This window comes from Cucurbita moschata, unplaced genomic scaffold, assembly GCF_002738365.1.
Source record: "Cucurbita moschata cultivar Rifu unplaced genomic scaffold, Cmos_1.0 Cmo_Scf00092, whole genome shotgun sequence".
In the NCBI taxonomy this organism is placed as follows: domain Eukaryota; kingdom Viridiplantae; phylum Streptophyta; class Magnoliopsida; order Cucurbitales; family Cucurbitaceae; genus Cucurbita; species Cucurbita moschata.
In genome coordinates, this window is record NW_019268608.1 from 406,908 (window position 1) to 423,680 (window position 16,773).

The following is a 16,773-nucleotide window of genomic DNA, read 5'->3' on the forward strand; positions in this document are numbered from 1 at the left end:
TACCAATCTCAACAACTGGACGTGTCATCGTTGTTAGAAGAACGACCGCATCAGAGCAAGTCATGAGGATAGAAGATCCCGTTGGAGGATGATAGACCAATCATAATCTTCAGCCCAACGAGCCAAGCTTTTGTAGAAGCAAGAACCCTTGTATTAAAGAAATTAACACCTTCTTATACAAAATTTTGATCAACCAAGAGATAAAGCTAGAATTAGATGATGAGATCCAAGATTGAGAAACAAGATTTGGAACCTTTTTCTAAATTGAGTCACTTCACCATCGAACTTGATCAAGGCTTGATTGAATGACTGAGATGCAATCTACCACAAGAATTGCGTGAAACTTAGAAATGACAAAGATATGCTCAGATTTCTACAAGGGGGATGGTCTCAACTTGAGAGATTAATTTCATTGATCACAAATATACTTTTACATAATAATTTGTGGGTATTTATAGTCTCCCAACAAAAGAAGTTAGTGGCCATGATTTAATCTCGATCCCTTTAAATCTCCACAGAAGACGAAGTCAATTTGAGCATTACAAACTTTATGAAATTAAAATAATAAATAAAGTTTTCTAACCGCTCATGAAATGATGCTTGCAACTTCATCCACTACTTCAACTGTCCAAATATTTACTTTTAAATCTCCAAATGGTCTTGACTCAAATGAATCAGCTTGTAACACATGAAATGATTGTTGAACCTAGCCTATCCAATTTTGTAGATGAAGTATGAATGCTTGTTGAATCTTCTTGGCCTTGGGTTATATAATAGGTCCAATTGAAACACCGTGATTCTTATCATCATCCCCCTCTTCAAAAGGATTCGTCCTCGAATCAAAAAAATCATCACCTACATCAAAAGAACTCAACTCATCAACATTGAAAGTAGAATGTACACCGTGATTCTTATCATCATCCCCCTCTTTAGGATTCGTCCTCGAATCAGAAAAATCATCACCTACATCAAAATGACTCAATTTGGCAACATTGAAAGGAGAATGTATTGACAATTACACGAGAACTTCAATTTTATTGTTCCATGCAATAAAATGAGTCATTTTACTAAATGTCTTATGGAGCAATAAAATGAGTCATTTTACTAAATGTCTTATGGAGCATTTATAGTCAAATAAAGAATTCTTATAGAGCATTTATAGTAAAATAAATAATTAGGAATCCACTCTATCTTTAGATCTATAGACCCACTCCCAATTCTGCTATCCATGCTAACATTAAAATAAAGAATTCTTATAGAGCATTTATAGTCAAATAAATAATTAGGAATTTCCACTAATTTTGGAAAGAATAGTCAAATTGTGCAACACGATCCAACTGTGGTTAACATGGATCAAGCACAAGACCTTCAGATCTTCAATCTAACGCTCTCTCAACTGAGCTATCCACACTATCGTTAAAAATAAAAATTCATCAGTAAAGATATTTTCGCTAATTCATTGAAATTTTAAATAGAAATAATCACTAATTTTTAATAAGATATTCAAGTTATCCAACTTGTATAAGGTGCAGTGAACTAGAACACGTTAGGTATTTCCGATAATTCATTGAGATTTTAGAAAGGAATAATGACTAATTTTAGATTGAATAGTCGAGTTATGCAACTAGAATTAGGTGCGCTGAACGTGAAGATCAAACACGTGACCTTCAAATCTTCAGTCTGACTCTCTCCCAACAGAGCTATCCCCGCTAATATTAAAAATGAAAATTCATAAGTAAAGGTATTTCCGCTCATTCATTATGTTTAAAAAAGAAATAATCACTAATTTTAGATTGAGTAAGCAAGTTATGTTTTTAGATTGTATAGTCACATAATAAACTTGTATTAGATGCGTTGAACAGGGATAAAACACGTGTGACCTTCAAATTTTCAGTCTAACAATCTCCCAACTTCTTGCTAACATTAAAAATGAATATTCATCGGTAAAGGTATTGGGTACACTTCGGAAATTCAACAAAATGCAATAGTATTAGACCGATATGCCAGATTTAAATCTCGCTTCTGGAAAATTCAACAAAAGGCATTGGGTACGCAGTTGTAGTACGACATTCCACCCATAAACAGATGGTCAAACAGAAATGCTCAAGCAAATATTGGAAGACATGTTGAGGGTATATGTGATGGATTTTGCAGGAAGTTGGGATAAGTACCTACCCCTTATGAAATTCGCTTATAATAATACTTGCCAAGCCACCATACAAATGGCAACATACGAGGTTCTCTATGGATGAAGATTTCGATCCCCTATCCTTTGGGAAGAAAGGGGGCAAACGACAACTATTGGGCCAGAGCTGGTGCAAATTTCCAACGCCGCAATCCAGAAGATTAAAGCTAGGATACAAACCGCACAAAGCCGAGAGAAAAGCTATGCAGACCTAAGGCGCAAGGACATGGAATTGTAGGTAGGGGATCATATATTCCTAAAGGTAGCACCCAATGAGAGGGGTGCTGAGGTAGGGTGAAAAGGGGAAGCTAAGCCCTAGGTTTATCCGTCCCTTTGAGATATTAGAAAGGATTGGATCTGTGGCCTATAGAATCGGGCAGTGCCCAAACTTGTCTGCAGTACATAATATCTTTCATGTATCCATACTACGGAAGTATACCCTAGATCGTTCGCACGTACTGGCTCATGAAACTCTCTTCTTGAGAGATGACCTAACGTATAAAGAAGACCCGATTCAAATAATAGACAAGAAAGTCAAATGATTGAGAAACAAGGAAATCCCTCTTGTTAAGGTCCTATGGAAGAATCATAGAGTAGAAGAAGACACTTGGGAAACAGAAGGCAAATAAGAACCTTGTACCCTGACCTATTTTAGAATGAGCAATTTCGATGACTGAAAGTTTTCGAAGGAGAGGAGAATTTGCAACACTCAAGGTCTCCAATAAGAGACACTATATAATCAATACTAGGTTGTATCTAGAAGCAAAGAACAAGTAAAATTGAAAAAACATTGAGAAAAGGGTACTTTTTCTAATTTTTATAAACTTCTCGAATCATTAAATTTTTTATAGAATAAGAATTACAAGGTGCTTAAAAAAGGAAGGCTCCGATCGGAGAAGACTTTTCTGGCAGAAGATTCAGAAAAATCAAGAATGAAATTATAGAAATTCTAGATGTTTCAATGGTAGTGGAAAATCCGTCTATAAATTATGAATTAGGGTAGACTATTAGGGGCAAGAAGCAAGCTTAATCGAGTACCCAATCGAGAGATACAAGTTTTTTGTTTTGGGGTATCGTGTTCATGGGTTTACCTCGAATTCAAGAACTATAGTCCACTATTCATTTCCAAACTTGTTTCTGCACCTTCTAAATAAGTTTACCCATAAGTTTAGTTTGGTGAAGGAAAGAGGTCCTCAAAGTGCTAGTAGGTTTTCACACGAATTAGTCCACGTTAGGTTACCCTCTAAGTTTTCCTAAGCTAAAACCTCAACTCCTAAAGCCTAACCCATGACATTATGTATAAACCTAGGTTCATCAATAATCTATACACCAAGTATCTAGAACTATGTGAATAACATGCTAAATAAGTTGCTAGGATCCATACCCATAAGTAACCATTATCTGCATTACGATGTGTACTAAAAGGCCCCTATTCCTCTTTAGGTAGGATGTCCTGCAATATGTATCATGAGCTAGATGTTATGATAGGCTTACCTTTCCCATCTGTTAAACGAGATGCCCTGCACCACGATTTACTAGTAGGACTACATGATTATGACGACACCACTCATGTGTTCATGGGGAGAAAATTGAAGGTTATTTTCGGGGAAGGTTTTCAGGATCAGTATATGATACATGACACGATGACCTCTAAGTTCTAAGATCCTGAAAACATAACAAGAAGTAATATCATAGCTTAAGGTTGCGATTAAGAACCTACTAGTAGGTTACTTACTAAGTTTTACTCACTCCATGTTTATCATTTTTTTTTTCAAATAACTAAGAGTTGGTCGTGGATGAGAGTGGACTTTGGAGTGTGGGCCATGGACTAGCCTTTATTTTTAATCTAGTATTTTTTGTTCTTCTTTTGAGTCTGCTTCTTATTTTGTGTTTGTAACGGGTATGTATATGTAACACCCAAAAAATGAAGGAAATTAGCTCCCATAAGAATAAGCTACTCATGAAAGACCAAAGGATAGAAAGGAAAAAAAAAATTAAAGGATTAAGCAAGAACAAGGGACTTTGTCAAGTATCTCTAGTACCCTAACAAGTGATTTCAAGGAGTTAAAGGCCTTTTGAAAAGGATTGGAAAGGAAAAAGTAAATGAAAAAGGCAAAAAAGTCATTTTATCAATTATCAAGAATCTTTACGGATTTGTAATTACATATCTTGAAGGAATCTCAAGATTCAAAATCAGTCAGAAATGATCAAAAAAGCGACGAGGAATTTGTAGAAAAATTATAGATTTTTCGAGAAAAATAATAATAAAATATTCAAAAAGTGGCAAATTATGAAAATACCTCTAGAATAATGGATAATTACAGAAATGCCACTCTAATTAGAATCAGAGCATCTACCGTGACCATCCGAGCAAAATCCTTCGAACTCAAATTTCAACCGTCGGATCTCCTCCAAAATTTGATATGATCTAGAACGAATAAGCACAAATCATCACATCCAACGACTAGTATTCAAAGTCAAGGTCGGTAAGGATATGATCGGAGTTGATATCTCCGAAAAATTATCAAGAAAGTTCGATCTCTAAATAACGAAGATTCTGGAGCTCTCAATGTCGGTTTAAGCTCCTCCTATAAAGTCTGAAGTAGGAGCAACGATACTGAATAAGAATCGAGAAAGGTCGATCCCCCAATCGAAGGCAATACGCGTTTAGATTGTGGGTCTTCTACTTTCAGATTTCTTCCAAATTGGAGAGAAATCCTCCACCATTTCTCTTCAAAGTTCTAAATAACGAAGAATCTGGAGCTCTCAATGTCGATTTAAGCTCCTCCTATAAAGTCTGAAGTAGGAGCAACAATACAGAATAAGAATCAAGAAAGGTCGATCCCCAAATCGAAGACAATAAGCGTTTAGATTATGGGTCTCCTACTCTCTGATTTCTTCCAAATTCGAGAGCAATCCTCCACCATTTCTCTTCAAACTTATTCCTACCGTTTCTCAACAAGATTACCCACAAGTTCCATGAAGGAATAGAGTGCTCAAAGTGCCTAGAAACCATTCCCCCAATTCAATCAGCCATTGAAGAACTTCAAGAAAAACTTGAAAATCCAATCCGAGGATACATGGTGATTCGTCGAGCAAGAATGATTCCAATCAGTTTCTGCACCTCCAAGGAATGCTTCCATAGAAGACCACAAAGAAAAATAACCTCGAGAGCATGTCGAATTGAAGGAAATAGGTTTAGAAATTAAATTGGGGATAAGAGTCAAATTCCTATCTACGATCTCTTTTCCTTCAAATTAAGGATTCCTCTAGCTTCAGAGGAAGAAATTCAATAAACTTGATGAAGGAATCGAGAGATGAAACATCGTTGAACAAGCTACCCAAGAGATCGAAAATCTAGCGTTTCGAGTGAGTTGCATACCGAGAATGATTTTTGGAAATTAAGGTCTTACACTCAAAGACGTTCCTCCAAACAAATTCCTTTAGCCTGAAGAAAGGATATGGAAGAGGTTCAATGAAGAAATAGGGCCTTGAAACCCCTAGAGTCGGCTACCCAATAAGAAATCCTTTGTTTTATCTCCAGCGATAAATCATATTTTGGATGAACTTCCGAAGCGAATATCTTAGGCTACGATCCACGAGAAGGTATCAAATCAATCCCTAGCCCTTCCTTGTAATACCCATCTTTAAGTTTCACGAAGAAAACGAGGAGAGAAATGCTGTAAATGTGGTTGTACAGGTCGAGTTTCAGATGGCGGCGACGCGAAAAATGCGCATTTTTTTCCTGTTTAGAGGAAGAGAACGATGATATGACCAGTTCAACTGAACTATCCAAGTCAACTCAAAATTTTACCTTTTCTCGGGTTTTCTCAATTTTAGCCCCATTTCAGACCGATTCTCCTAGAAAATCTTATGGTTTCAGAAAATAGACACAATAAGGAGTATTTGGAAGGAAATATGAAGTAATTCAGATACTGGAAGCTTAAGAATTGACGTCCCAAACGTCGACCACGAGGCAAGTAGCCACCTTGGACTTTTTGTTAAGAAATACTTGTAGAAATCGCTTGGATTTTCATATGAACCCTAAACCAAGTATGAATTAAGGATATGTGAAAGAGAAACCCAAAGAACCGTGAGTTAAGACCCTGAACCGATTATATAGCTCGAGATTTAAGTAACATTAAAATAACCTACTATATGAGCACCGCTGCCTGTCAAATTTTAATACTGAGCATATTATAGTATGTTGAGGTTAGATATGAAATTTGGTGGTCATTGGATAAGGATAAGTAGGTAAACCAAGAAACGGTGTAAAATGACCATAATGCCCCTAAGGTAATTTACCTTCGGTTCATGACCTAGATGACCTTCAAATGCTATGAAATTCATCAGTAGATCTTATTTTATGAAGTGTTATATGAATCCTTATCCCAAGAGGTTTATATAAGGTAATGAAGTTTGGGAGTTATTGGAAAACTTTAGTTAGCGAAACCAAGATACGAGAGAAAATGCTCATCACGATCCATATGACCTTTGCCATGAATTACGATGTTTATAAGTTTTGTAGTCAATGTTACCAATGTTTGCTGCACACAAAAAAAGATAGGAAAGTTAAATTTTTAAGTCACTTTTCGAAAGTATGATGGATAATGTAGGTACCAAATTATTGTTTTCAACTGCATGTCATCCTCAAATTCATGAGCAAACTGAATTGGTTAATAAAATATTAGGAGCATTGCTTAGGGCTATTATTTATAAGAATATTAAGTCATAAATTGGGTAACAAATTATTGTTTTCAACTACATGTCATCTTCAGATTAATGACCAAACTGAGGTGGTTAATAGAACATTAGGAGCATTGCTTAGGGCTATTATTTGTAAGAATATTAAGTCTTGGGACCAATGTTTGCCACTCATTGTTCTCTTTTTGAAGTTGCTTACGGATTTAATCCATTTACGCGTCTTGATTTGCTTTCTATTCATTCTAATATTTTTGTGAGTAAAGCAGCCACAAGTAAGGCAAATGGGATCAAAACATTGTATAAAGAGGGGGAAGGAGACAATTGAGAAACAAAATTTCAATGTTGCTTCAAGAATTAACAAAGGACGGAATGAAATCATTTTTCAACCCGGTAACTGGGTTTGGATACATTTTCGTAAGGAGTGATTCCCATCTCAAAGGAAGACAAAGTTACATCCAAGAGGGGATGACCCTTATCAAGTCCTTGAAAGAATTAATAACAATGCATATAAAATGATCTTCCAGGAGAATTTTCTGCACATTTTACTTTCAATGTTGCTGACTTGAGTCCTTTTGATGTAGGTGATGATTTTCTGATTCCAGGACGAACCCTTTTGAAGACGGGGAAGATGATAAGGATCACGGTGTTCCAAATGTTCCAACTGGACCTATTACACGATCCAAGACCAAGAAGATTCAACAAGCATTCATTCTTCATCTACAAAATTGGATAGACTCGGTTCAACTATTATTTCATATATTACAAGCTTATTAGATTGAGAAATGACCATTTGGAGCTTCAGAAGTGAATATTTACACAATTCAAGGAGCAAATGAAGTTGCAAGCATCATTACCAAACTGTAGAATTGTCCAATTGACTTCGTTTTTTTTTTTTAGATTTAAGGGGATCGAGATTAAATCCCGGCCACTAACTTATTTTGTGGGAGACTATAAATGCCCCAAAATTATTATGTAAAAATCAGATTTGTGAGGAATGAAATTGATCTCTCAAGTTGAGAAGTTTCCCTTCAAAATCCGAGCATCATCTATGCAAGTTTCATATCATTCTTGTGGTAGAATTGCATATGAGCCATGCAATCACTCTTTCACATTCTGTGGTAGAGTGAAATTCTCAACCTTCTACTTATTTTTTTGGGATTTCTTTTCTCGGTATTCATTGTAATTTATCTTGATACAAACAAGTTTATTTTTGTAGGGAATGTATTAAGCACATGGATTTATTAATTACGGTGAACTTTTGTATAAAACGAAGTAAATACAAATGGAGTAACATGAGATAGAAGTAAACATAGTAATAAAAAGAAACTACATAAACTTACAGGAAGTTAATCCCATTTTACAATATAAATATTGTTCAATTGTAGCAAAGAAGTAGTTTTGAAAACTAGCCACTCCATGTCAATCTATGTTTGGAAAACTAAAATAAAGAAAAAATAAATAAATAAAAATATTTTTCAAAAACTTAGTTTGGTGTGAAATTTTGCTTAAAATTCAAATGTTTTTTTTTTTAAGGAAACAGGTAATTTTAAAATAAAACAAAAAAATTAATAAATAAATAAATAAAATAGTTATCAATGCATGGGCTCCCGTGGCAATGCTACTTCAACTGTGTGGTAGACCATGTGAAGTAAACATGACAATAATAGTAGGTTCTAAAGCACAAAAATATGTGGATAAATTTCATATATTAAGGTGCGGAAAACATATACACACGGGCAACTAAAAATAATAGATCCACTATAAGGGCATTTGGTCTAGTGGTATGNTTTTTTTTTTTTTTTTTTTTTTTTTTTTTTTTTTATACAAATTAGGTGGAATGAACAAACAAAAATAATGAGTTTAAAATTACGAAAAAAATATCAATTTTTAAATGGAATGGAGACAACAAGAATATACAAAGGAAATTTTTGTATATATGATTCTCTTCAAATCTTGGAAACTATGAGGATACGTCTCCTTTCTTGACATAAAGACTTACTTTTTCGAGATTTTGACCATAAACAGTTATCTACTCTTACTCCTACTCCCTTCTCTAAGAATCAACATAGCATAATCATTCCATGAAGGCTGAGGTAGTCTTATAAAAGAAGATGAGGGTACCACTTTCAAATCATTCCATGAGGACTTGAGAAAGTTTTGTAAAAGAAGATGAGGGTACCACTTTCTATTGCATAATTTCTATGTGAATAGAGAATGAACCATATTCTTGGGAGATAAGATAGAGCCTCGAGCCTAACATCAAAGGCATTACACAAATTGTTCTATGATATTCTTTTTAGGAACTCTTTGTTATGTTGTCCGCTGAAGGTTTCAGGAAAGGGACACAGATTCTCTATTGCACTAATCTCCCAATAGAAGTTTTACCTTGGTTATCTGTCGTCACAATCCTTTTAAGGAAGATGTGCCCAAATAACCGATGAAGAAGTTTCAGAGAGCCATAGGTTCGAATCCTGTCACCTTGATGTGGTATTCTTAGGGGCCGAAGTGCAAAGCCCCATAGCCTATCTGTGGTCAGGAAGGTAGGCGAACCGCGCACACTGAAAAAAAAAAAAAAAGAAGATCTCCTTTTCTATAACACGTAGCATGTCATTCTTTTGTCTTTGGAAACCCCTTACCTTATCAGTCATCAGGTAGGCTTTTGGTATCATATATCGAGATAATTATTATGAAAAAGCTATTCCACTAGTGTGACTGAGATACCCTTTCTTTGTGGTATCAGTCATGCTATTTGAATAGCTTGAAGTCATCATAGCCTCTCCACCGGTTTCGAACACTCCTTTGGCATCAATGTGCTCCAATGAAAGAGATCAGACCCTTTCCTGAACTAGAACCGGGCACAAAACGCCGAGAAGAAAGACAAAAGTGAGCTCTTTTCGTGTATACGCAATCTCGAAACCCAATTAGCTTACGGACTGTCTCGTCAACCCTGGCGAGTATGAGTGCTTGGTAAGAGAGAATGTTGAATGAGAAAGATATTCGATTACGGCAACATTCGCAACTACCAAAGTGCACTAAACCTAGTAGAGATCTTCGACCTAACGATAATGGAACTTCAAGCCCATTTAATCAATCCGCTTTGTACCTTATTGTTGACCGAATCGGATGCACACCAGGCCTAAATTGTCTCTCAGTCACCCAGAGAGGAAAAGAAGATTAGATCCGAAGTTTACGAAGCGAAGAGAAAGTGGATATGAGTTCCACACGCTTTCATTTTCAAAAGTTTTTCTTGCCTACAGTACTTTATTCAGGATCTGAATTCCTTGATCATTTCCTTGGCGGATAACACAAATGAAATCGCTTCCCTGACCGCCCATCTTATGAGTCCATTCTTGTCTTGTTGGTTTGTTGTACTATTCTATACCTCTCTCGATTGATAGAAAGACGTTCGGGAGCTAGGAGGGCCTATTGTGAGGGAAATTTCCTTTTCGCGGTAGGCAAAGGTAAAGCGGGAGTTGCATATGTCCACGGTGATCAAGGCAGAGCGACTTCTTCTTTAGAAGAGGTTGGTTTTATCAAAACTGTTAGATCCGCTTTCATTAAAGAAAAAATAGGAGCTCTTGATTTGGCCGATGTCAATTCGTATGGCAATGCGGACTCGACTCAGGATGTGGATTCCGCTTTTCATACTGCTGCTATGAGCCAAAAGAGCTGGTAAGCTATCTCGCTAAACGAAAGGAAAGAGCACGTACGGGTTGACCTTGTTACGAGGGGCAGGGCCAGCCAAAGAAGGTCAGTCGGACTAGGTTAGGACCCTTGATCCGATTCAGCTAGGTTCTTGTTGGGTTTTATGTCTTAAAACTCATAGTTTGTAAACAAAAACATATTCTATTTTCAATAAAGTTATTATTGTTGTTTATTCAGTAAAGATTGTTATTGAATAAAGTGAACTTTACGATCATTAATCTAAATCCAATAAACTAAGAACACTCTGGCTATAGTATGATTACTTGAACTATATGTAGAGACATAAGAGTGGATCAAGTTCAAGTATATATAGTCAAAATGATCTCTAGTATAAGGATAAGGCTGAGTACCTTATTCTGGGGACACTATGGGTGCGGCCCACTTTTGTATATGATATAAACAATGAGATCACTAAATTGTACATGTGGAGACATGTGAGTGGGGGCGTCCTATGCAATGAGTATTGCATAAGATTGGACCATGAAGAAAACCACTCTCACTTTACAATGTCGTTTACTGTTGAGACTGATTTTCTTTTCATTCGATAACCTAGGTAACTCGGTTTTAATCCTGAGCTAACCATGAACTCCTGTTTATTAGTAATTGGACATAAATGCTATTTTATATTTTTCCTTTTAGGAAATTAGAATTTTCCAAAATCCCAATTTCATGTTGAATTTTATAAAAACATTTGACTCTAAATTCTTTTTATCAAATCATTTTTGTTTTGGATTGGATATCTTATTTATTCTAAAACCTTATTTAAAGGTTTGTAGTTAATTACGGGAATCAGAATTTCTTGTTTCTTTTCACCATGTTGTTAACCTAAAATGGCAGACATGACCACATGCTCTTTGAAGACCTTATCAGCTTCCTCTGCAAAATATCACCTAAAATGTTGGTATTTAGGGTTTGATGCTTTTTTACTTAACCTTAGGGTTCTATTTATGGTGAACTTGTGATAAATTTTGTCAAATTATATATTTGAATACCTAATACATTAAGATATAATATCTTATTTAAATAATATTAAAATGTCGTAGAATATCATAATATATGTTTTATTAATATGAATCTCATTTAATTTTCAAATATATTTTTTTATTTAATGTTTATGATACACATCAATTATTTTAATATTTAACATATCAAATACGTTAATATGTTTTGATATTATAGTTCAAGACTATAGGAACTTGCTCAGAGGACCTGAGAGTTACGTTGGCCCACAATGCATCTCATGATGATGCAAAACTATGGTGACGCTTGAAGGTTAATTGTATAAAAAAATGGTCATGCACCAAAAAATCATGGGAAGACCATTGATGGAATTGAAGCAATCGACACTCCTCTGGATGGGTTTCCAATCAAAGACCTAATGTTTGATGTTGACTCTTTTGAAGAAAGAGCCACAGGATCGAACAACAAGAAACGTGGCGGTAGCTAGAACTCTATCACACACATAAAAAAACGTGTCGAAGAGTTAGACATTACACAGAAGATCTGGCTTTCATTGGGAGACTCGAGTTTGATTCTCGACAATGAAATTTTATTTTTTTATTTCTTTTATTTTATAGTTTCATCTTTTGTCACCAATTATATTTAAACTTTACCTAGGTTTGAGAAGCACTCTAATGGATGAGTTTAATAGTATCTTAAAATTCAAAAGACTTTTATGAACTTGGTTTGAGAGGCACTATAATGATCAAGTTCAATAGTATCCTAGATTAAAAAGACTTTTATGAACTTTTAACCTTTAATAGTGTTATGTAATAGATATTTGGTTCAATTTCAACAAGTGACGTTGAGGTCATTCAAATGGTTAATGTGATACTCCGATCTTTTTCAAGGTCTCTTTTGTTGAAAGCCATTATGGCTGAGATGACTAAGATGAGCACCAGAGTGAGTTTGACAAGGAGGGTCGTTGAGAACCACACCCCAAGCCAATCTCATGTTGGGCTTAACAAACTAAAAATCCAAAAAGACAAACCCTTAAATGGGAACCGGGATGCAAGGAATTAAAAAACTTTATTTTTGACGTAGAACAATACTTGAAGGTTACAGGAACTTGCTCATAGGACCTAAGAGTTACGTTGGCCACAATGCATCTCATGGACGGTGGCGCTCGAAGGTGGATGATATAAAAAATGGGTCATGCACCATAAACTCATGGGAAGATCGTTGATGGAATCGATGCAATCGACGCTCCCCTGAATGGGTTGCCAATCAAAGACCTAACATTTGATATTGACTCTTTTGAAGAAAGAGCCACACAATCGAACAGCTCGAATCGTCGCGGTAGCTCTGAGAACTCTAACACACACATGGAAGGACTTGTCGAAGAGTTAGACATTAAGCAAAAGATCATGCTAAAACTCTTCAGCGATCTGACAAAAGACTTCAGCACATCCACACCAAAAATCCATTGTCGTCCAGCGGTTAGGATATCTGGATTTCACCCAGGAGACCTAGGTTCGATTCTCGGCAATGGAATATTATTTTCTTATTTCATGCACCCGAGTGAGTTTGACAAGTTGGGCTATAGAGAACCACATCTCAAGCCAAGTTCATGTGGGCTTAACAAACTTAAAATCCAAGAACACAACCCCTTAAATGGAAACCGGGATGCTAAGGAATTAAAAAGCTTTATTTTTGACGTAGAACAATACTTGAAGGTTACTGAAGACTATTGATGGAATCGATGCAATCGAGGCACCTCTAGATGGGTTGCCAATCAAAGATCTGACGTTTGATGTTGACCCTTGTGAAGAAAAAGCCACACGATCGAACAGCTCGAAACGTCGCGGTAACTCTAAGAACTCTATCACACACATGAAAGGACTTGTCAAAGAGTTAGACATTACTCAAAACATCATAGTAAAACTCTTCAGAGATTAGACAAAAGACTTTGGGACAACTACACCAAAAATTCATTGTTGTCCAATGGTTTTGATATATGGCTTTCACAAAAATTCATTGTTGTCCAATGGTTTTGATATATGGCTTTCACCTAGGAGATTCTGGTTTGATTCTCTGAAATTGAATATTATTTTCTTATTTCTTTTTATTTTATAGTTTCATCTTTTTGTCACCAATTATATTTAAACTTTACCTCATTTTGAGGGGCACTTTAATGGTCAAGTTCAATAGTATCTTAGAATAAAAAGACTTTTATGAATATCGTACCTATGTTAGTGTTATGTTATAGATATTTGTTTCAATTTCAACAAGTGGGGTTGAGGTGATTTAAATGGTTAATGCGATAATCTGGCTATTTTCGAGGTCTCTCTTGTTGAACGCCATCATGGTTTAGATGTGCACCCGAGTGAGTTTGACAAGGAGACCCGAATTTAAACTTTACCTACGTTTGAGAGGCACTATAATGGTCAAGTTCAATGGTATTTTAGATTAAAAAGACTTTTATAAACTTTGTACCTTTGTTAGTGTTACTTTGTACCTTTGTTAGTGTTATGTTATAGACATTTGGTCAAGTTCAACGAGTGGGGTTGAGGTGATTCAAATGGCTAATGTCACTTTATTTGATTCAAATTGTTAATGTGATAATCGAGTTGAATAGTTACAGGTTATTTTCAAGGTCTCTCTTATTGAACGCCAACAAGACTGAAATGATTGAGATGAGCACCTGAGTGAGTTTGACAAAATTGAAATAAAATCAAATAAAATCACTAAAAAAAATCAATAAAATTGAAAAAAAATTAGCCTTATGACACTTCCTTCAACTCGAAGGGTGGTAAATCAAGGATTCCTTCGCCCAAGACCCATGATCCAACTCCGAACATGGTAATGATAAGCTATAGAATCATTCCAAGAACCTCAATGGATGGGTTACAAACTCACATTACCAATCTCGACAACTGGACGTGTCATCGGCGTTAGAAGAACGACTGCATCAGAGCAAGTCATGGGGATAGAAGATCCCGTTGAAGGATTATAGCCCAACCGTAATCTTCAGCCCAACGAGCCAAGCTTTTGTAGAAGCAAGAACCCTTGTATTAAAGAAATTAACACCTTCTTATACAAAATTTGGATCAACCAAGAGATAAAGCTAGAATTAGATGATGAGATCCAAGATTGAGAAACAAGATTTGGAACCTTTTTCTAAACTGAGTCACTTCACAATCGAACTTGATCAAGCCTTGATTGAATGACTGAGATGCAATCTACCACAAGAATTGCATGAAACTTAGAAATGACAAAGATATGCTCAGATTTCTATAAGAGGGATCGTCTCAACTTGAGATATCAATTTCATTGATCACAAATATGCTTTTACATAATAATTTTTGGGTATTTATAGTCTTCCAACAAAAGAATTTAGTGGCCGTGATTTAATCTCGATCCCTTTAAATCTCAATAGAAGATGAAGTCAATTTGAGCATTACAAACTTTATGAAATTAAAATAATAAATAAAGTTTTCTAACCGCTCATGAAATGATGCTTGCAACTTCATCCACTACTTCAACCGTGCAAATATTTACTTTTGAATCTCCAAATGGTCTTGACTCAAACGAATCAGCTCGTAACACATGAATTGATGGTTGAACCTAGCCTATCCAATTTTGTAGATGAAGTATGAATGTTTGTTGAATCTCCTTGGCCTTGGGTTGTGTAATAGGTCGAGTTGAAACACCGTGATTCTTATCATCAACCCCCTCTTCAAAAGGATTCGTCCTCGAATCAGAAAAATCATCACCTACATCAAAAGGACTCAACTCAGCAACATTGAAAGTAGAATGTATACCGTGATTCTTATCATCATCCCCCTCTTCAGGATTCGTCCTCGAATCAGAAAAATCATCACTTAGATCAAAAGGACTCGACTTAGCAACATTGAAAGTAGAATGTATTGACAATTCTACAGGAACATCAATTTTTTTGTTCCATGCAATAAAATGAGTCATTTTATTAAATGTCTTATGGAGCATTTATAATCGAATAAAGAATTCTGATAGAGCATTTATAGTCAAATAAAGAATTAGGAATCCACGCTATCTTTAGATCAACAGACCCACTCTCATTCCCAATTCAGCTATTCATCAGTAAAATTATTTAAGCTAATTCATTGAAATTTTAAAAATAAATCAACTTTAAATTTAGATAAGATAGTAAGTTATACTACTTGAATCAGGTGTGGTGAATGTCGAACCAACACGTGACCTTCAAATCTTCAATATTACAGACTCTCAACTAAGCTATCCCGTATAACATTCAAAATGAAAATTTTGAAATTTTAAAAAGAGATAATCACTAAATTTGGATTAAATAGTTGAGTAATTTTAAAAAGAAATAATCACTCATTTTAGATTGAATATTCAGGTTATGCAAGTTAGTCGACTTGAATTAGGTGGGGTGAATGTGGATCAAACAAGTGACTTTCAGATCTTCAGTGACGCTCTCCAAATTGAGCTATACCCACTAACATTAAAAATAAAAATTCATCCGTAAAGACTATAACATTGAAAATGAAAATTCTGAAATTTTAAAAAGAAATAATCACTAAATTAGATTAAATAGTCAACTAATCTTAAAAAGAAATAATCACTCATAAAGAGGAGTAGACAATTGAGAAACAAAATTTCAATGTTGCTTCAAGAATTAACAAAGGACGGAATGAAATCATTTTTCAACCCGATAACTGGGTTTGGATACATTTTCACAAGGAGTGATTCCCATCTCAAAGGAAGCCAAAGTTACATCCAGGAGGGATGACACTTATCAAGTCCTTGAAAGAATTAATAACAATGCATATAAAATGATCTTCCAGGAGAATTTTCAGCACATTCTACTTTCAATGTTGCTGACTTAAGTCCTTTTGATGTAGGTGATGATTTTTTTATTCGAAGACGAATCCTTTTGAAGAGGGGGAAGATGATATGGATCACGGTGTTCCAAATGTTTCAACTAGACCTATTACACAATCCAAGGCCAAGAAGATTCAACAAGCATTCATTCTTCATCTACAAAATTGGATAGGCTCGGTTCAACTATTATTTCATGTGTTACAAGCTTATTAGATTGAGAAAGGACCATTTGGAGCTTCAGAAGTGAATATTTACACAGTTGAAGGAGCAAATGAAGTTGCAAACATCATTACATGAGTTCTTAGAAAACTTTATTTATTTTTAATTTCATAAAGTTTGTAATGGTTGAATTGTCA